The sequence below is a fragment of the Pleurodeles waltl genome, chromosome 6 (assembly GCF_031143425.1).
Source record: "Pleurodeles waltl isolate 20211129_DDA chromosome 6, aPleWal1.hap1.20221129, whole genome shotgun sequence".
Classification (NCBI taxonomy): domain Eukaryota; kingdom Metazoa; phylum Chordata; class Amphibia; order Caudata; family Salamandridae; genus Pleurodeles; species Pleurodeles waltl.
Window position 1 is genome coordinate 103,701,893 of NC_090445.1, and position 21,293 is coordinate 103,723,185.

Consider the following 21,293-nt stretch of genomic DNA (forward strand, 5'->3'; position numbering starts at 1 on the left):
AACTACAAGTTCCATGAGCCCGCCGCCATGGTAACGAGTATCCAATGAGGTGCCCTCCTTCACGTCAGTATAAATGGCCCGAGACACGTCACACTTCCTCTTTCTTCACTGCTCAGATAAGTGCCTTTTCTGCCTCCGTTGGGAGTTTGTTTTCCTAAACTTGGCGCGCTGCCGCTCAATTGTTTTACGGGGCTTTCTGTAGCAGCTTTCTCGCCACGAGCGGTCCGGAACGGACGGGCCGCTCGAGCGTTTAATTTCCTTTCGGCCCTCGGCGTGTTAATACACGTCGGGCCCACCAGAGGGAGCGCGCGCTGTGTTCTTCGTACTCGAAGAGCGTGCATCTTTTCAGCGCGTGGCTCGCGCTTGCTTTTTTTGGGGAAACCTGTTGTGTCCAGGGGGTTAGGTTCCTGCCTTTCACCCAGACAAGCAGGGTTCGATTTCCAGGCCTGCCAGATGACACACTCAGTCTCTTAGCAGGCATATCTGCATTAATCACTTTGCTTTTCTTCCCAGGATTGAGGGTTTCTCCTCTATTGCATGTTTGCCACCCTGGTGCATTTTTTCATCTTCCCTACCCTGACACCCGTTTGGGTAAGAATTACCCCATTTAGGGAAGGCATTATTTCTTGACTTACTATCAGTGACAGAGAGGGTAGGGGTTTTACCCTATATATTGTATATTTTTTGTTGGGTGTACACTCTGTCATAGTCCTCATTATGCATTCCTCCCAAGAGAATGAACCTTTTCCCAACATGTCCCCAGGTGAGGGTCCCTCTCACCGTACCCTTCCCCCCGGAGTGGACACTTTGTTTTCCCAGGCTATTTCTCACGCTTTGGCCCCTCTTAGGGATACTGTAGCTAAGCTTACTGAACAGGTGTCCAGAGGTACGGGCATGTTTGGTGTGACGGGAGCAGAGGGTGATTCCTCTACCCTTTCAGCCCCCAGGAAAATGCGCAAGCGCGACGCGGGGCACCTGGGGGATGGGGTATTTTCACCCAATCCCAAGAGTGCGCGCGCGCATAAGCGCGTACCCTCCCGGGAGGACCGTTTGCCCGGAGTACTGGGTGACAAGCTTCACCACCTATGGAACCCTGATCGGGGATCCCCCAAAGGCTTCATGGGAGGTTCAGATGAGGACTCATCATCTCTAGATGACGACTCGGGTCGCCCTTGGCGTCCGGGTGCTACCCTACCAGATCCTTCGGATCACGCCGATTCTGACTCCGATATGTTTGAGCCGGAGGGTATCTACCATCCGCGTTCCTCGGAGTGGCGTCCAGACCACAAGGTGGCTGAATATGTCGCCAGTAAAATTAGGCAACCTCTGGACAAAGAGGTGCGCGCTCGTCTACGGGCGGAGTGCCCACGCCCGTCTTTATCAGATAAGGTCGCTTTCACGCCAGTTATTGACCCAAAAATGTGTACGTTTTTCTCCAAGTACACCAAGGATCCCAAAAAAGGGATTGATCGCTCCTGGAGGGCATGCCAGGATAAACTTCTTGATGTGTTAGGTCCCCTCACACAAATTATTCAATTGGCGGAGCGGGCCAAGCAAGCAAACACTCCCCTTCAGACGGACATCATTGCGGGATGGGCTCAGAGAGCTGTTTGTCTTCTGGGCAACGCGAACTGTGCCATCTCTGCAGAAAGACGCAGATCTTTATTGATCAAAATCGACCCCAAGTTAGGGGAACTGTCTAACTCGGAGGCAGGGGCTGTTGCCCAAGGCAATTTATTTGGCGATCCCTTTGTGAAAGAGTTGGGAAAATTTGTGGCTACGTTTTCAGCTTTGGATAAAGCGCAATCTTCGATTAAGAAGGTTTTCCCCAACAAGGTTTTTGGCGGGGCCGGGCGAGGCAGGGGTCGCTCTTCCGGCCGTCCTTTCCAGCAAGGCCCCAGCTCCTTCCGCAACAACGGTTGGAGGGACGGCAGACAAGGAACCTTCTTCCCCAACAGAGGCAGGGGAAGAGGCAGAGGTTCCGGAAATGCACGAGGAGCATATAATGCCCCAGGAGGTCCCTCGGGTGAGGCTTATCCCTTTTTTCCCAACAAATTTTGGCGGGAGATTGAGGTTTTTCAGGGACAATTGGAGGCGCATTACCTCCGACGCATGGGTTCTGCAAACTGTCTCGGGTTTTCAAATAGAATTCTGGGGTACCCCATTTCAGGAGAAACTGCCTCAGCCCATCGCGTTCTCGGCAGACGACTCAGAACTCGTAGATTTAGAGGTTCAGGCCCTTCTTCACAAAGGTGCCATTTCCTTTACTACCCTTCACCCCACAGGCTTCGTAAGCAACATCTTCTTGGTGGACAAGAAGGACAAAGGGTTTCGTCCCGTTATCAATCTTCGTGCTTTCAACGAGTGGGTGGTTTACAGACATTTCAAAATGGAGGGTATTCACTTGCTCCGCGACCTCCTCTTACAGGAGGACTGGATGGTTCGTCTAGATCTCAAGGACGCGTACCTCACGGTCCCTATTTTTCCACCCCATCGCAGATTCCTGCAATTCTTATGGAACAACCAGGTGTTCGAATTCACCACACTCCCCTTCGGCCTGTCGTCGGCGCCGTGGTGCTTCACAAAACTTCTCAAACCAGTAGTGGAAACTCTGAGGTTACAAGGCATTCGCCTCATAATTTATCTGGACGACATCCTTTTGATGGATCAGTCCAGGTCTCGGTTGATGTTCAATCTGAACACAACTATTGCGCTTTTCCAGGACCTTGGTTTTGTGATCAACCAACAGAAGTCGCAACTTACCCCGACTCAATCGTTAGTCTTCCTAGGGTTTCTAGTGGATTCCCGCTCAGCGTCTCTCAGTCTCCCGGCGACGAAGATTTCCAAGATAAAGAAGGAACTGAGAAAGGTCCTGCAACGGGACCAGATCTCTCTACGCCAGTTAGCCAGAGTAGTAGGCCTGCTTTCGTCTTCGATTCAAGCCATTTTTCCGGGTCCCCTACACTACAGAGCCCTGCAACGCTTGAAAGCGTTTCACCTTCGCCGAGGGGTGACGTACTCCGAGTTGATCTCCCTGTCTCAAGAGGCCAGGACGGAGTTGTGTTGGTGGCTGGACCACATGGAGGCATGGAATGGCAGGGCCATCTTTGGGGCGGCCCCGGATCTGGTGATCGAGTCAGATGCCAGTCGCCAGGGATGGGGGGGCTCGTTGCGGGGACATCTCGTTGGGGGGACGCTGGACCCCGCAGGAACTAACCATGCATATCAACTGCCTGGAGCTCCTGGCGGGTTCTTTTGCAATCAAGTCCCTCACGAGAAACAAGGTCTCATGCGTAGTTCTACTACGGATGGACAACGTATCGGCAGTGCAATACATAAATCGTTTAGGGGGAACAAGATCAAGAGCCCTAGCGGGGCTAGCGATAGATTTTTGGCATTTTTGCCTTCAACACCAAATCTCAGTCACAGCGGAGTATCTTCCGGGAACCCAGAATGTGTGGGCAGACTGGAATTCTCGGTTTCTCCGGGATCCCAGCGATTGGCGACTACATCGCTCGGTTTTTCAGGCGATCATGGATCATTGGGGTCCCTGTTCAGTGGATCTCTTTGCGTCTCGTTGGAATGCCCAGCTTCCCCTATACTTCAGCTGGCGTCCGGATCCGGGAGCGATGGCAGTAGATGCGTTTCTCCAACATTGGGGCACTCTTCAGGGTTATGCTTTTCCCCCGTTTCTTCTTATCCCGCGGGTTGCTGCTCAAGTTCGCCGCCAAGAGGCGACGGTGATTCTAATAACCCCCTGGTGGAGATCACAGGCATGGTTCCCGACTCTGCTGGAACTCTCGTGCGAGTGTCCTCTTCGCCTCCCGGATTTTCCCTCGATACTCCTGGATCCGTCGGGGTTCTGCCACCCTCTAATCCTTCAAGGTCATCTTCCCCTCATAGCTTGGAAGATTTCCGGCATCATTGGCAAAACAACCGGCTTTCGCAGGAAGCTAATAACTTCATCGCACAGGCCTGGGCCCCTGGTACATGCAAACGATATAGATCAGCATGGAATAGGTGGTCTAGTTGGTGTGTGGGCAAACACTGCGATCCCATGGGGGCCAGCATTGCCGACATCATCAATTTCCTGGCGGAATTAGCTGCATCCGGCTTAGCGTATCGCACCATCAATTCTTTTCGCTCGGCCATCTCTGCGGGCCATCCTCCCCTGAATAATCTCCCGATTGGGGGGCATCCCTGGGTTTGTAAACTTCTTAGGGGTATTAGACTCTCCAGACCTCCACAACCTAGATATTCGGAGCTCTGGGATGTGAACTTGGTTCTTAATCTCTTATCCTCTTGGCGGGACAACCAATATTTGTCGATGAAGGAATTGTCGGCAAAATTAGCCATGCTTCTCTGCCTCATTTCCTGTAAGCGTGTGTCAGATATCAGAGCACTGGATGTTTCCGCTCGAGTCTTTACTCCAGAAGGAGTCACGTTTACTATTGCAAGGAGAACAAAGAATAATACCAGGTCGGTGTCCTATCCCGTTTTTCCTGATTCCCCGAGGCTATGTGTGGTTAGATGTCTCAAAGTCTATGAGGAAGTAACCAGTTCTTGTAGACCCCCAGGTGAGACTCAATTGTTGATTTCTATTAAGAAGCCGTTTAGGGCGGTTTCTTCTCCCTCCATTGCCAGATGGATTCGGTGGATTCTCTCTGAGGCAGGTATAGATATTCGAGTTTTTGGGGCTCATTCTACTCGGGGAGCTATGGCTTCCAAAGCCATACAGGTGGGGGGCAGATTGGAGGACATCATGCATGCTGCTGATTGGTCTTCAGAGTCTACTTTTAAGACGTTTTACTTTAAACCAATTCACGACGCAGCCGCACTGGTGGTAAGTAAGCTTTGAACTTGCATAATCCTCGCCTCCGGTCCTGTGATAGAATACGAAATTTCCTAGCTATCGTGAAGGAAAGTTTCAATTCTATTAAGGACACGGAGGCGAGGATTATCCCACCCACATACATTTCGCGGATATGTTCCCTCCCGATTACATCTATCTGCGTAGCAAGGTGGTATACTTGCGTTTATGCCTTTGTTTATTGGTTATTCTGCTCATATTTTAATTTTTCAGGTAAACACTTGATTCAGATATATTTTCATTTATATGTGTTTTGGAGTTCATAACTTTGTTGCCTTTGGTAGGTTTCCTGTGTTCTATCGGACTTGCATCTAATTACACCTATTTTTTAGGTTCCGAAACTACGACCAATTGACTCTACCAGGATTCCTTCCGCAGTGAAGTCGAGGAAGTGTGACGTGTCTCGGGCCATTTATACTGACGTGAAGGAGGGCACCTCATTGGATACTCGTTACCATGGCGGCGGGCTCATGGAACTTGTAGTTTTTCTGTTCATGTTTTGTTTAACTTTGAACTTGCTGTTGAATAAAGAGTGAAGAAAGATTTGCATAATCCTCGCCTCCGTGTCCTTAATAGAATTGAAACTTTCCTTCACGATAGCTAGGAAATTTCGTATTCTCAAGACCATGGCAGTTAACAGTCTCCAACACCGAGGCTAGACCATAGTAGTGGTGATAAAGCAATACACAAGTCTCTGTAACATACAGTACCTAACACAACACAACATCACCACACAGTCACTATGTAACCCTGTATTTCACACTGGACCATGGAACAGTCCAGGTAACAGCCATATCATAGTCAAATGTGGTTATTATTAACATGTACATAGCAAAGCAGAATCATCAAATCTGGAATTTAAAAATGCTGATCATCCTAGAGGGGTGTTCTTCATGCAGAGCTGAAAATAACCATCAAAATGCTCAAAGACCAATCTAAAGTTTGTTTGGATCCCATGTTGAACAAGCAAAAATAGGAACATTTGTCATGGAAGTGGAGGTAAACTCACCCAACACACGGGATCTGAAATCTTGAGTTATTAGTTTGCATAAACCAAGGAGTTTGGAGGGGTGTGGCAAAGATGGCTGCCGCGTAGGAGCGTTTCCCTGGAGTGGAACGAATGGTGCAGCGGCACAGAATATTAGACTTCCCCTTAAAGAAACGAGCAAAGCCACATGCATCGCTTCCGGTCTTCTGGGTGCCCCACCCAAGTGGCAGCTCCGCGCTAGACACTGGTAGGCCTGCAACACGGCCAATTTTTGGGAACTCAGATAAGATCATTTCTTTCTTTCTTTTTATTTAAAAAGGACACTTGTGGTGTGGGTCTGGAAGCGCTTTGGGCCCAGATGGTGTTATATAGTGCAAGGCCTGTCTTACGACGAGATCGATGTCGGTGACCCTTGTGCGGCCTAGGCACAGCACACAAGCACCTCTCTGGGTCGCAGGAACAGCTTCCTAAGTAGGGGCCGAAACAGGCCCCATCGTACATCAGAGTGCCTTATATGCCATTTCCTGTGCAAAAGAGAGCATGTGATTTTGGCCTGTCCTTTGGTCTCGCCACGGACAGCATGGGCCAACCCCCACCTGTGGATCAGCGCTGAAATCCAGTCCACAGGCACAGTTAGCAATTACCTGTGCATCCCTGCAGCGTTTGCCTGCCTAGTGATGGGGCGGTGGGGCTGGCAGAGTCCAGGAGATCCACTGACTACCTAGCTGTGCCTCGACAGATAATCGGTTTGCTGGAACCTTTGCTGACCTGCCATAAACGACTTACCCCTCAGACTACAGAGACATGCTAAGAAGGAAGGCCCTCTTAAGGATCTTTTGACAAAGACTTCTGCTAAAAAGATGGATCCTCCTAAAGACTCTGTTGTAGAAGGGGGATAAGCTGCAAGAGAAGAAGAATTGGACAGCCACAGAAGAGAACTCCTTGTCCTGCACGACAGGAACCTAGAACTTCAGTACCAACTGGAAGACCTGGAGAATAGGTTGTTGCTAGCTAATACTCGCATTAAAGGAATGCCTACACAGGGAGTCTCCGGGAGCCTTTAGGACTTTGCGATGTGCCTTTTCCGTCATGTGGGCCCGACTCCAAAAGATCAGGACATTACACTTAACTGAACTCCGAGCTGGCCGACGTGCGCGCAACCAGGGATAGGCTCAAGACATGCTTGCCTGTTTACACTACTATAGACAGAGGGAAACCATACTATCAGCAGTTCGCGACCACACTACAATTGACTGAAGGCCATAAGATGGGCATCTTTCAGGACCTGTCACTGACGACGTTGCAACACCGCAGGCCCCTTCAGCCCATGACGGATGTCCTCCAGGAGAACAAATTTGGTACAAATGGGCCACCCCTTCTGTCTGCAATTTGATTGGCAGAATGAAACACGAAGCATTCCCACACTAGAAATGCCCAGGCATTGCCAAACATGCTGCTGCAGGTTTGAGAGGCACTGCACCTCAGGGTTCCACACAGGATCAACAGACACATGGCATAAGAGGTCGTCGCGGGGCCCAGTCACATAGATATAAATCAAACAAGGCTATGAACTCAGAGCAGAAAAGAGAGGGCTGCACTACTTACAAGGCTGAGGAACTGCGACAGCCTGTCAGAAGCTGATTCACAGCATTAGCACTGCTTCACCTGGCCTCTAAAGATTGCTTGTGAATGGCGATTGTTGTGGGGGACCCTGCATGTCTTGTCTCCTGTTGATGGTCGTGGATGGATGGCAGACCGTGAATGGTGGCGCTTGACTGGTGGAGCTCCACTCCCCATGACAGTGGATGACTAACAACGGATCGATACACCGGACTGAACCCCACTATGTTGATTGTTTGTTACATGTTTATTCCCGTTTTCCTGGTGATGACCACACTAGGTTTACAACTTATATTAATGGCACATGTGGGTTCTCTGCCTCTCTGTCTATGATCAGACTATGGGGGCCCGATCTAGCAATTTTCAAATACCACCTTAATGGTAAACATATTTAGTCTTAATGTCAGAGGCCTGAATGCTCCTGTGAAAAGGCTGGCCCTCCTATCCCTACACTGATACACGAAAAGCAACATATGTCTATTTCAAGAGACCCACATGTTGAGAGTGGACTGGAAATCCTTGCAGTCACGATGGTAGGACCATCAGTGCTACTCATCTGGACCAGGAAGACGGGTGGGAATCTTGCTAGCTTAGTACCCCAGCGAGGGTGGAATGCACACAAGTGGATATAACCGGGAGGCTTCTCAACATACATGGTTGTATGATAACTGTAGCGAATGTCTATGTCCCTAATAACCACCAGGAAAGCTTTCTTAAAGATGCATTAGGGAAGAGTTCTCACCACATTAGACGTAGATATAATTGTAGGAGGAGATTTTAAAATAGTTCAGGACTCCCAAATAGAAAGATCTGCCCAACAACATGGTCAGAAGGGCGCTTTTTCTAAAGGTTTCCGGGAATGGCTGTATGAGGTTGGTCTGACGGACGTATGGCGTCTGCAACATCCCAGTACACATTATTTCCTCAGCAGCCCAAACATACGCACACATAGATCTCTTCCATACCACGTCATGCCGTACTAGTGCAGTGGCACGTTCATAGATTGGGGTGGCCTCCATTTCTGATCACTCCCCTATTACCTTGCATCTCACCCTCCCTACCTACGTACTGACCATGCGATCCTGGTGTCTCAACACTAAACCTTAAGACACCTTAGTGGAAATTTGTGACACAATAGGCCACTATCTGCTCACAAATACCCTAGCGACCCACATCACGGGAAACTCTTAAGCCGGTTATCAGAGGCCAATTTACAGCATTAGCGGCAAGATTTGACACAATAAACGACATCAGTTAGAGGACACTATTCGGGATCTGGAGCCTCGAATAGGCTTACGGGTTGACGGCAACCAGGGAGCTCCTTACTATGACCCGGAAACAGTTGCGCGCACCTGGTATGGATAAGGCAGAATATACCTTACTCTGGACAAAACAGAAGTATTACGCAGAGTAAACAAAGCAGGCCGCTTGCTGACCCATCATCTCCGCTCTCAGGCCGTGAAGCCGAGAGTGGCGCAGTTGAGGTTGCCCAATGATACCCTGATATGCTGGGAAGACCTAATTCTTAAGCAATTAAAAGTATTCTATACTGCTCTTTACACGCCAGATGAGCTTGTTCTTGAGGGTGTGGAGGCTTATCTTGACTCCATCCCTCTGCCCCAGATCCATCGGACGGCTAGGGCAAATCTGAACAAAGACACTACTCCTACTGAAGTACTCCTGGCCATTCAACGACTCCAAGTGGGGCAAAGCGACAGGAGCTGATGGCTTTGGGGTGGAGTTCTACAGGATTTTTGGAACCCTGTTAGCTCCCGTACTATCTAGGATTTACAACACAATCCGCACGTCTACCTCCCTACAGCTCTCCCTCTTTGTTTGCCCGTCTGGCCGCAGTTAAGATGACACTCTTGCCTAAAGTGCTCTATTTTATGCAAAACCTACCCCTGCAACCACCCCTAACCTACTTGACAACTTAGAAACGCACGTTTGAGAACTATATTTGGGCTGGCAAGAAAGCCAGAATGGTGAAGGCTCAAGCATACCTGCAGCAGACAGAGTAGGGGCTGTTGAGCTACTACCAAGCAGCCCAGTCACAATATATGTTAGAATGATCACAGCCATACACCGAGAAGCATTGGTCTTTTATCAACGAACCATGGGCGGTGTACATATTTGGAAGATTCGATGGCTGCCAAATAAACACCATCGATCAGGTGTACACATCTCCCCCATCTTGGGAGCTACACTAAGGACGCGGGATACAGTCCAGGTTACAAAAAGGCTATCCACACCAATTTCCCTGCAGACCCCACTCACTAGAAACCCAGATTTCCACCTGCACAGAACTAACTATTGTTCGCTGTCTGGTGAGAAGCCAATAGTAAAAGAATTGGTGACCTCTTGACGAGGATGGAATAAAGGACTTTACCCAACTTCAAGAGGGATATGGTCTTCCAGAAACACCATAGAGGCAGTATTTGGCTGTCTGCCACTGGGTGACTTCTTCAGCAATTCGCCCACATGCAAGCAGACCCCTTTCAATTTGAAAGATGCTTGTTTACTCGTACATCTGATAAACAATTTCTGCCCGACATATACACCTTTTTAATTACCCTCCCTACGCTGCCCCAAATGTTAGCCTGGTGTGGATGGGAGATGGAGTGTGGCCACTGATTTACAGATAAGCAGTGGTGTGTTATCTTACAGCTTGCAAAGGTCACGGCATGAAACATGAATACTAAAGCATTTTTTTTTTTTAATAGTCCACTACTGGTACTATACATTGGCGAAAGTTGCTAGTTGAACGTCAAATAACGACAGCAAATGTTGGTGCAAATGTGGCCAAGACCGCACACACACACATTAAGTGGCATAGCCCCAAAATTGATTCCTTTTGGAAATCTGTCCTACAAGCTGAGACGCTGCCATACCAAGAATCTCCATTTACGTGTTGTTGGAACTCCCAAACCCACAACATTCTCCTGGCTCTCCTAGAGGCCGTGGTATCACATTGGCCCTAGGAGCGGCTAAGCAGCTGCTAATCTCCCATAGGGGCTCCAATGTAACCCTGACACACACTGATTGGCTACATAAATTATGGAACACATTAGGGATAGAAAAACACAGCAGCTGTGGCTGGCTTGCTGCCCCTTATTTAAAAAAAAAAAAAAAAACCTGGGGTTTGAGTATTATCTGTTGGAAGAATTTACAGAATTGACCTGAACTCTGTACATACGTATCCTCCCGATTGACCACCTCTGACAGTAGCCAATCCTAGATGTGTCAGACTGCTAGGGCTTTAGAGGGAGCTGACCAAATTGCTTTATTTATTTCCTGAACTACCCACTGGTCATTTCACACTACTGGTCAGTATTACAAGCCCTCCCCCACCCTCCCTTAACACCTATTAGTCCTATGCTGCTCCATTCAATGGAAGTTCCCCATTGGCAAATGGAGGTAGGTGGGTGATGTTGCACCTTTTTTTTACTGCCCTATCCTACATAAATAAAGAGATCTTAAACATAAAACAAGAAGTTTTTAGCTTAAAATGCCTAATTTACCATGCTGCTAAACATACAGACAGAAACAACTTAGTAAGGGCTCTGTTGCATAGATGTGTTCATCTTGTATATACCAATCATCTTCAGTAGGGCATGTAAACACAGCAGTGTACCCTAAGAGAGCAATGTAGTTTCCATATATTTGAGCGACGTAAAAGGCACAACAGATGAAACCCAGAACTATGCAAGTGGTGGAAGTGTCTCATCACATGACAAGCACTGATAAAAAGACAACATCTAACCTTTTTTCCCCTTTTTTTTAGAATTTTCAGAAACAAATAAGAGAAAATCTTTTCTAATTACAATTTCATATTTCTACTCAACACAGAGTGTTCAGAATCACTAATGTCACTTTATTTGACCACAGTATGTATTTTCCACTTTAAGAAAAGCTACAATTTACTTTTCTCTACTATTAATTTCATTTGGGGAGGATATACCCCATAGATATGGTTTTGCTTAGAATTCAGGCAAAATAAGCTTACGTCAATGTTTAAAAAGTACCCAGTTTATGTCACAAATCAACACACTAAATCAGAGACAGCAATCATGGCATCATTATTTTGGTGGCAACTGCTCTGTTAGGAGGTCAAAAGTTAAATGTAGGATTATTTCTGACTTAACTTTAATCAATGAAAAATAAGAAACATGAAACGGGTTGTTTACTTAGGAGAAAGGGCATTTTCCCCACATAGTTTTAATAACAGCAAACAGCTAACATTATTCGCACACTGTTTCATAGGACTTCAACTGGGACTTTTTAAATCCAACAAGTGAATAGTCAGGCCACAAAGAAATGCTATATTTATCATTTTCTTACACGGCAAAACTGAACTCAGAAAAGGGGCGGATGAATAGTAGACTACATTTACAAAGAAGCACAGTGAATACAACTACAGCAAAATAGAAACAACAAAAATACATACTTAACATCACTGTAAAACAAAAAACTTGTAAGATTTCCATATCAACACAGATTTAAGTTTTGAATTGCAAAACCTTATTTACCATCATTAATGTGACCTACGAGGAGCAAAGTTCAATAGCGTTTTGAAGACAGTCTACATTTTGCGCACACTACAGCATATAGGAGGCTGGAATTAGTACAGTAAAAGATGTTACAAAGTCCTAGTCAAGAAGAAATGACAGTTAAAAACTTCAAATTTTAGAATAAGGAGGAATGAGTTATTGATTTCCTTGTCCATTTTTGTTGTTGGAACCGAAGGAAAGCAAACGTTAGCTTGTGTTGTAATGGCTGCTTGTGAATCAAAATATCAAAGTTTCTACACTACAAATTCAAAAGGTCGATGGACAAGCACTAGAGAAGTTGGCCGGATGAAATATTGCCACATGATCTTTCCAACTCCTATGACTAAGATCTCATATTTGAGCAAAGATTTGCAGCTGTGCAATCCCATAAAGTATCCAGTTTTGAAACTACTGTGTTCCCATCAATGGTGCTACTATGAGAAAGCCCCAAATATCCTGCATGCTCCCCACATATGCAAACCATACAAAATCAACAAATTAGCTTGGCAAATGGCTGTACCTGGATAGTAAACATTACAGGCAAGCTGGACAAGCCGTGCACAACTCCAAAGTCACTTACGTAATATTAAGAAGTTAGAGTAAAATAGATCATCATAGAAACGAAGCAGCGAGTATCTAAAACTAGGCCAAGTCAATGATACCCATATTACTTAACCGGTCTGTAAAGATAGCATGGTTCGAGTTAGTTAGGGTCTCAAGAAGAGTCCAACAGGAACAAAGCAGTAGAGCATCCTATATCACATGCAGACCATTTACCACTTATTGAAGATTTGTTTCCATGCCTCTTGCTATAGAGTTTGCTCGAGTGATTGATATTTACATGGGAAGGAAGGCGATTGGAAACAGCTTGGGTTCAAAAGGAAACCTGGAAAAAGGAAAAAATGGGATGCGATAGATAGAAGAGGAAAAAAGCTTTTCCTTGGGTCTAAGTAACAACCCAAGACTAAAAAGCTACTTTTAACCTTCTGGACAATCTTCACAGCTGTTTTCGATGTTTTTTTTTTTGTCTCCAACGTTTGGTGAAGCCTTCAACTGGCTCAAAGAGAGACAGGGGTGGTCTACATAGAAGACTAAAAGGTGTCACCAGTAGGACACACTGAAGTCACTCACGCCTTCCTCAGTTGAGTGGAGCTTTTCTGCTATGTCTGTTACATAAGATTCTGCCTTACAGCAAAATAGAAATGCCTGGTTACATTATGGGGCCAACACACTCACACTATTGCAAGCTGTAATCCCACCTGTCCTAGGGCCTACAACAAATTCACTGGTGTTCTCCTGCTTGATGTTATCCTTGACTAGAGGTCTGAGCCTTGAAAGGCCACCATTAACACTCTGGTTGAACTGGAAAATTTTAACCTGCAGTAAGTGGTGTTGTATGGCCTGTTTCCATTTTAGATTTCCGTTTTAGCTGGACATCTTTTCAAATGGTGACCTTTTACATAGTGTCCATTAACACAAGATTGTGATACATACACCTTTATTCTTGATAGGCACTATCGCCCTGTAGGCTGCACATATAGTTCAGGGTCATACAATCAGAAGGAAATGCCCTTGTTTTCTCTTTCTGTGCTAGTTAGAAGACAACCAGTTTATGCTAAATAAAGTAGCTGTTCAGTACCTCTGTCAGTGAGTAACGATCCGTAACAATTAACATGGTTGAATTGTTCGTCATTTAAATAATGCTGCTTACAGTAACATGTCTCATCTGGCTTATAATCGCAGCACATGCTTTATTTAAAAGAACACAATCATTTTAGTAAGTGTTTTGAAAATGTAGGGATGTGGAATTCCTATCGCCCGACGCCCGGGACATCTTGTTTGGGGTCCAGGGCAACAAGTTTTTATGTTTACTTTGTCCTTGGGACAAGTAGGCCCAACCCTCTGCAGCACAAGCCCTTTGGCTGCCTGTTTACAGAGAGTGGAACTCTCTGCAGTTGAGGTAATGTGTTTCCAAAAGACAATGCTGTTCGAACTTGTATTTATGGTTCATTTTTTTTAAAGCCTTCATTATTAGGGTGAGTGCTGTAAATAAATGTTTTAAGGTCACACTTCACTACTGACGTTGGTTCCAGTACAAAAAAACACAAACGTGTATACACATGTTTGAAAAGTTTAGGCTATAAGGCTAAGTATAATGCTCCCAGAATGCTCTCTGATTAGATGCAAATGAAGTGTCATTTTGTAAAATGTGTTGATGCATGCTAGTATTTCCCAAAAATATTTCTAATGGAAAACCAGTGTAACCATTTTCAACACGATTATGGGAAGCATGGAAATAAACAAACGCTGACAAAGCCAACTGATCTGACATATTTTTATAAGTCTTTTAGTTTCATCAATGCGTGTCTTGTTTGGACATGGCTTTTGTAGCACTTTATTGTTATAGGAGCTACCAGGCCCTCAACATTGTAACAAACACTGGCAAAAACCCCCCAAAAAGCTTTTTAACTCTAAAAGCACACGTTGCCACCAGTGGCATAACAAAGGCCCCGCAGCCGCCCTCCAGGGGGCCTCTTCAGCACAGCACCTGCCCTGAGTGAGTCTGGAGAGAGGGCTCTTCCATGTTCTTTGCAAAGGGGCACCCTCCAGTTTCGTTACGTCACTGATTGCCACTGTAGTTGCTGACACTGAACAAAACTACTTTGTGTGCCAATATGCTCCTTGTGGAAGAGCAGAATGCGATCACTCACAGTAAAGCCAGCAGAAAGAGAGAGATATAGAAGTTTAATAAAAACAAAATGTCTTTGTTAACACCAGACCTAATTAGGGACCAAGACCCACATGTAGGTAGCTTTTTGCATGTCGCAAACAGCGACTTTCGCTGTTTGCGACGTGCAAAAAGCACATCGCGATGCACAAACCCAGTTTTGCGACTCGCAATTAGGAAGGGGTGTTCCCTTCCTAATTGCGAATCGCAGTGCAATGTAGGATTGTTTTGTGACCACGGACGCAAACCAATCGCAGTTTGCATCCATTTCAAATGGGTGCTAATACTTTCGCAAAACCATTGTGAATGTCACTGTAAACATTTTTTCAGAGCAGGCAGTGGTCCTGCAGACCACTGCCTGCTCTGAAAAAATGAAATTAAAACATTTAATTTTTATTTTTGTAATGCATCTAGTTTTCCTTTAAGGAAAACGGGCTGCATTACAAAAAAAAAAAAATGCTTTATTGAAAAGCAGTCACAGACATGGTGGTCTGCTGTCTCCAGCAGGCCACTATCCCTGTGAGGGCCGCCATTTGCAAGGGGTTCGCAAATTGCGACCCACCTCATGATTATTCATGAGGTGGGCATTTGCGAAGCCCTTGCGAATCACAGATGGTGTCAGGGACACCATCCTACATTCAGATTTGTGAGTCGCAAATCTGAACCTACCTACATGTGGCCCCAAATTCTTAAAGAAAGTCACAAAAGTGCACCCATGGTATATGTCGTACCCCTATAAAATATTTGTGAACTGTATTTTAGCATGGGTAAATACGATGTGTAGATTTGCTCATGTGAAAATCTATTGAGCATTTGCAAGTTCATTTTCCCTCCAGCCACTTTCTTCCCAACCCTGGAAGAAGTTCTAATTTCTGCCATTGTCAGGAGTAAATGTCCAACCTTTCTTATTATGGGAAAATATTAGAGAGAAGCTGGTGAAAATCTTTAAAACATGCAGGTTAGTAGGTTTGCAGACTCAAAGGCATTACAGCCCTGGAACTATTGCTTACTGCTTCCTCCAGCCCCAGTATGCAGAAAGGTGGCAAAATAAGGAAATTGCTACAGTAGGGATTGAAACTGCAAGTATTCAAGCCCTACTATGGTAGTAGCCCTGGCATAATCAGAGAGGCTATTATCAGAGCTCTTACATAATGAGATTGCTGCCATAATTTGTCGCCACACTACATGGCATCAAAGGGACAAGTAGATCTTTTTACAGGACAAGTAGATTTGAGAAGCAACCTGTCCCCTGGACAAGTAGATATTTTAATAAATTCCACACCCCTGAAATGCATTTTTGTATCTTTCTTGTGTTTACTTTGGGCATCTAAGAGTAACAAAATGAAAGGGTTAGATCTGTTTCCACAAATTACTTAGGAATCACAGTGTTAATTTTCGAGGTTACCAAAAACATCTATAACCTGGTCACAGGTATACACATACAAATATTTTATCAATAAGAATAATTTCACTGAAGAAAAAAAAAAAAAAACACACAAACCACTAAGGTTACCGGTGCTTTTCAGTTAGGCTCACATTTTAAAACGTACAAAACCTCAGAAATTCACCAGTTAGAGCTACAGTTATCTCAAATAAGTGTAATTGTGCCCACGCAATGCACTGCTAATTACCCACAAATGATGCCACTTATGATATCTTTGATTACATCATTAAGAATATCAATATAATAGTTGCAGTAACATTTTTGATGAAAAAACTGTATATGGTGGGGGTGTGACCTTAGGGAACAGGTAATAGGTAGTTGATGTAACTAACCATAACTGGCAAATTTCTAAGGTTTTGTACGTTTAAAATGTGAGCCTAACTTTAATGTCCCTGTAACCTTTATTTCAGTGAAGCCTTAAGGTTTCCCCTAACGTGCTACTGCTTCAGCAAGCATAGAGCTGCTCTGACAGCAGCTCAGTGCTTGCTGAAGCATTTCAACTCTGTCCTCTGCACTCAACAGATGAAAGCTCTGAAGTTTGACAGCGGGACCAGCTCCATGAGGGGGATTTGCTTTTTTTTTTTTTTGGGGGGGGGGGGGGGGGGGGGTGAAGGGGTGGCAAGGGGGTGTCCGCAGCCCCCACCACCTATCACATAGCCCCGGGGTGCTGCCCCAAATAAAGCTTAGACACAAAATGGGGCGGGGGGGCAAGGGGGAAAACCTCCTAAATATGGTGACCAAGTGCTTGTAATAAAAAAAATAATAATAATAATAACCACTATTGCATATAATTTTAACAGCATTGTGTGGATGCTTCCAACCAGGCAGATGCATTCTAAAACCTGGTTGTGTGTTAAAGCACAACAGAGGAAAACTTAATTCTTAGTGGATGGAGCAAAGAACATGTTTTTTTGTTTTTTTACTTGAATTACTATAACCAGAAGATGTGTTTTAAACAGGCAAGGATGACTTGAAAACCTTTAGAATCGACAGAAAAAAGAAAAACCATTAGTAAAGTACTGGCAACTCAAGCCTGGCGGTGAAGTGCACCCTGTTTTACGCAAAGTCAGTGCCTGGGTGCCCTCACGTTACAATGTGATTGGTGCTCAGGCACTGTACGTGCTCTGTGTTGAAGGATTAAGTGAGCTGAACCACTGTTGCCTGCTATGGTTGGAAGAAGCAAAATGTAAAGTAAAAATCTACCACTAACCGGTCCAAACTCCATAAACACAAAATAGAAACTAAATCTAGTTTTATGAACTTAAGTTATTGTGGAAAGCACTTCAGAACAGCCATTGCATAGTAACACCCAAGGAGAAGGCAAGGAATGTGCGCAGCAAGATAAAAAGATAACGCACAAAGTTACAATCTTCAAAATATTTCCCGGAGGGAAATATTGATACATTAAAAAAAAAATAAAAAAAAAAAAAAAACACACCACACACACTACCAATATACTAAGTTCTTTACATAAAGGAGGGTACTACAGGGCAAGAGTGACTTCAGTTCACTGCTCTGAAAATGCTTCCAGCACGTCTGAGGCAAGAGTGTTAGGTACCATTTTTTTAATTAACTTGCGTGTGCGATCTACATAAACAAAGAAATACACGGACAGTTTGGGGGGGGTGCAGAAAAGCACATGGGAAAGAGGTAGCAATAGTAACGTGTGGGGGGGAGGAGCAGACGAAAAAGGCAGATGGAAAACAGATGCACTCTTCTGGAACAGTTAATCTAAGAGATATAAAAGGTAGCCACTTAGTAAGCTGGTAAAGAGGCTATGCTCCATGGGAGGGACAAACGCAAGACAAGGCTAAAACAAGAAAAGACACTGAATAAAAAGCAAGCAAGAATGAGTAACAGAAAAGCTAACCAATGCTAAGTAATGGGCGGAATACAAGCCAACGTTCCTAGCAAGCACACACACTTTTGCAGCCAGACAGTTTGTGCTGTATGATGAGCTTCACCTAGTAATTGAAGATCTTTACATGCAGATGGATGTCCAGTTCCACTGATAAGTAAGAGAAGTGTGCAGCTTTTAAAGAGGCTCTTTATACAGCATGCCATTGCGAACAGGCCAATATGCATTGAGAATATGAGAAAATTATGTATTACCAGATAACTTATGTTAGAGAGGCCTTTAGAGAACAAAAACAAACTACTCCTTCCCTAAGGAGTATACGCATTCTGTTCTTAGTAGATGTAAACCAGAAAGAAAGAAGAAGCATTGACAAAGTCAATAGATCTTGCCTGTGAGAAAGGTATTGTAGGAGGCTGGCTGTCTATATGGTGCACTAAAAAGAAGTACATTATGCAGTGTGTCCAGTGCAGAGGCAAAAGTAGATATGACTAATGCTCTCTCTATTTGTGGTAGTGAGGGCGAGCAGTTTGGCTTATCAGATGGTAGTGCTTATAAGCATTTGTTGTACTCACACAGGCAATAAATGAGACATGCTCAAAGAATCAATCTGAGACCAATTTACAAAAAGAATCATTTTTATATATATTTCAAACCCAAGAACTTTGTAATCAGGTAATTAGACTTTTAAGCATAAATTCTTTGCAGTATCAGAAATCAACACTTATTGAAATTCTCTGAGCTCTCTCAATGTTATACTATTGAGGAACACAATGTTCAGCAAATGCAGGGTTAACAATGACTTGCGAAGATGAGCTCAAGGAAGAAAGATAAGCAATGTGCACTGATCAGAACCACACCCACAGGTCACAAAGGGGCAGCACTGCGGCGACCAGCTGCAGGGGTGTAATAATGCATGGGGTGCCCAATAGTTCTCTATGAGAGTGGGACCTCGTGACCAGCAGGCTCTGGCTAGGAAGCCAGTCAGGGACAACAGGTAGGTAGTAGACTTGGGGTGCTCAGGGACATTGGTGCACCTTTGGTCCTTTCCTTCAGGGCACAGGGGCAACGGATGCAAAGGCACTGAGTTTCAACATCTGGGGGCACTCGTGGTCATGGGGTCCTGTATGTTGAGCTTGCAGGTGTCATCTGGGAGTCTGGCAGGGGTGGACTCGAGCTAAGGAGTGCAGGGGGACTTCGTTGACACCAGTGACCCACCTCTGATGGAGTCAGGGGCAACAGATGCAGTGATTGCTGGAGGTGTCTGGTTTTCTCTCACCACAAGGCTGTGGGAGAGAAGGCCTGCATGCAGAGGCTGCAGGTGTCTCGGGTGAGTCCAAGATAGGTAAGACAGCACTGGACTGTTTCTGGGTAGCTGGGGCAACACATTGGCATGGTTGGCTGGCTTAACTTCGGGTTGTCGACATTGGAGCAGTCGTCACTTCAGGAGCCGGGACCTTGGGGTTCCAGCAGCTGCAGTTTCTTTTCCTTGAAGTTTTTGTTGCAGAGCATGTCCGCTGCTCACAGGAGACTGCAGTGTTTATTGAAGGCAGTACAAGTTGGTTTCTTAGGCAGACTTTTTTTTTTTTTTTTTAGGTCAGCGGGCAGTCTGACATGGTCAGTCGCTCTTTTCCTCCTCTGCGGGTCCAACTCTTCTTCGTCCTAGTCTTCTTAGGTAGTCAGGATCTGAGTTCCAGGGTTTAGGGGTGTTACAGGGAGTGCCAGGCAATAGCCAATGGACTCACCACCTTTAGGGTGACTACACCCTTCTTATGCCCACTTCCTTTGGGAACTGGGCATAACCTATAGCCTAACTCCTTCCAAACAAGATGGAGGAATGAAGTGGTGTCCACATCAGTCCACCTTAGGGATTGGACATGCATGAAGTGGGCACACTGCCTAATCTCCCTAAATATCCCACCTGTGCGGCTGCCAAAAGTGGGGTCAGGATGGGGGTGGAGTGTTGATCATCTTCACCATCTGGTGAGACCTGGGTCGCATTAAAAAGGTGGCTAGGCCTTTGAAGCTCCACGTCCGGTAATGTCTCATCCTCTGCTCTCTGAGATCAGAAACAATGCCTGCTCTGGCAAGAGGCCAACAAGATGACCAGTAAATCTATATACCAGGGACTTCAAAGCCCCTACTACCTCTGGTATGGGATCCACAGCTACCCCCAAACCTGGGTGAGGCAACCATCTGCACTGAGTCCCATTTAGCACCAGGACAGGCTGGATAATTAGCTATGCAGGAGGTGTGTTGCACTGCCAAGCTGGACACATCTCTTTGGGGGGAGGACCAGCCTGAAGTGAACACAAAATTAGGAATTTCACCATCTTGTGTGTGGCGGAATGAGGAAATCTGGGAGAGAGCGATGCCCACTCCCCAAAGGAAGTGGTCATCTAGTGAGTGTAAGGACTAGGGGTAAGTAGATCATTGGCTACTACCCTTCACTCCCTTTAACGCCCCTAAATTCAGTACTTAGGGGTCCCCCCTAATACCAGAACTTCAGATTTTGATGGACAAAGAGAAGGAGTGAACAAAGAAGAGTGCTGCCCTGAGTACATAAAAGCAACACCTGACTTGGCTCCAGCCCTGCCATACTGCCTGCTGCCCCAACAATCGACTTGTCTTACCGCAGTACAGACTCCAAGAACCCCAGAGGTCCACCAGTGCTTTGCAAAATGCCAGTTATTCTCCTTTGGATTAGAGGAGCTACTCCCCGCAGCCACCAAAGACGCACAGTCCAGTTCGCTGACACAGCAGCAGCTCAGGAAAGGGTCACTGTGCTCCTACAGTTCATATCCTTCCTCCAAGTGTGGGGCCACCAGGACTGAGCCGCAGAGCACCAACACCCAGGGTACCGGACCCCTTGCAGCAGCCAAGGCTTGTTGTGTCCAGTCTGGACACACACAGCGAAAAAAAAACAACCTGCACATCGAGGGACTTCAGGGGCAGCGAGACCCACATCAAGAGTGGCACAGCTGACCTGTTTGCCCCCATTCTGCAGAACTCAGGACAAAGAGTGATTCCCTCATCCCTGCCACCTCTGTGTCTGCATCTGCGCCCCACAACCCGAGTCTGAGGGAGGTGAAGGTGCCCACGGAGTCCTGAAACCCACAAGAGCTGAGCCCATTCTTTGGTTTGGCCAGACTGGACTTTCAGTCGCAGCCTTCAGCCTCTTTCTGCAGGCCCCCCCTCCAACCGTGAGTGACTCTAGCACACAGATGCCACTGCACCC

The 21,293-nt window shown here is 45.8% G+C and overlaps 1 protein-coding gene across 2 annotated transcripts in view; it reads right to left on the reverse strand.

Moving 5' to 3' along the window:
* CDK12 (cyclin dependent kinase 12) overlaps window positions 1–21,293 on the reverse strand; it is a 358,486-nt gene that overhangs the window by 332,958 nt on the left and 4,235 nt on the right. The window lies entirely within an intron of this gene.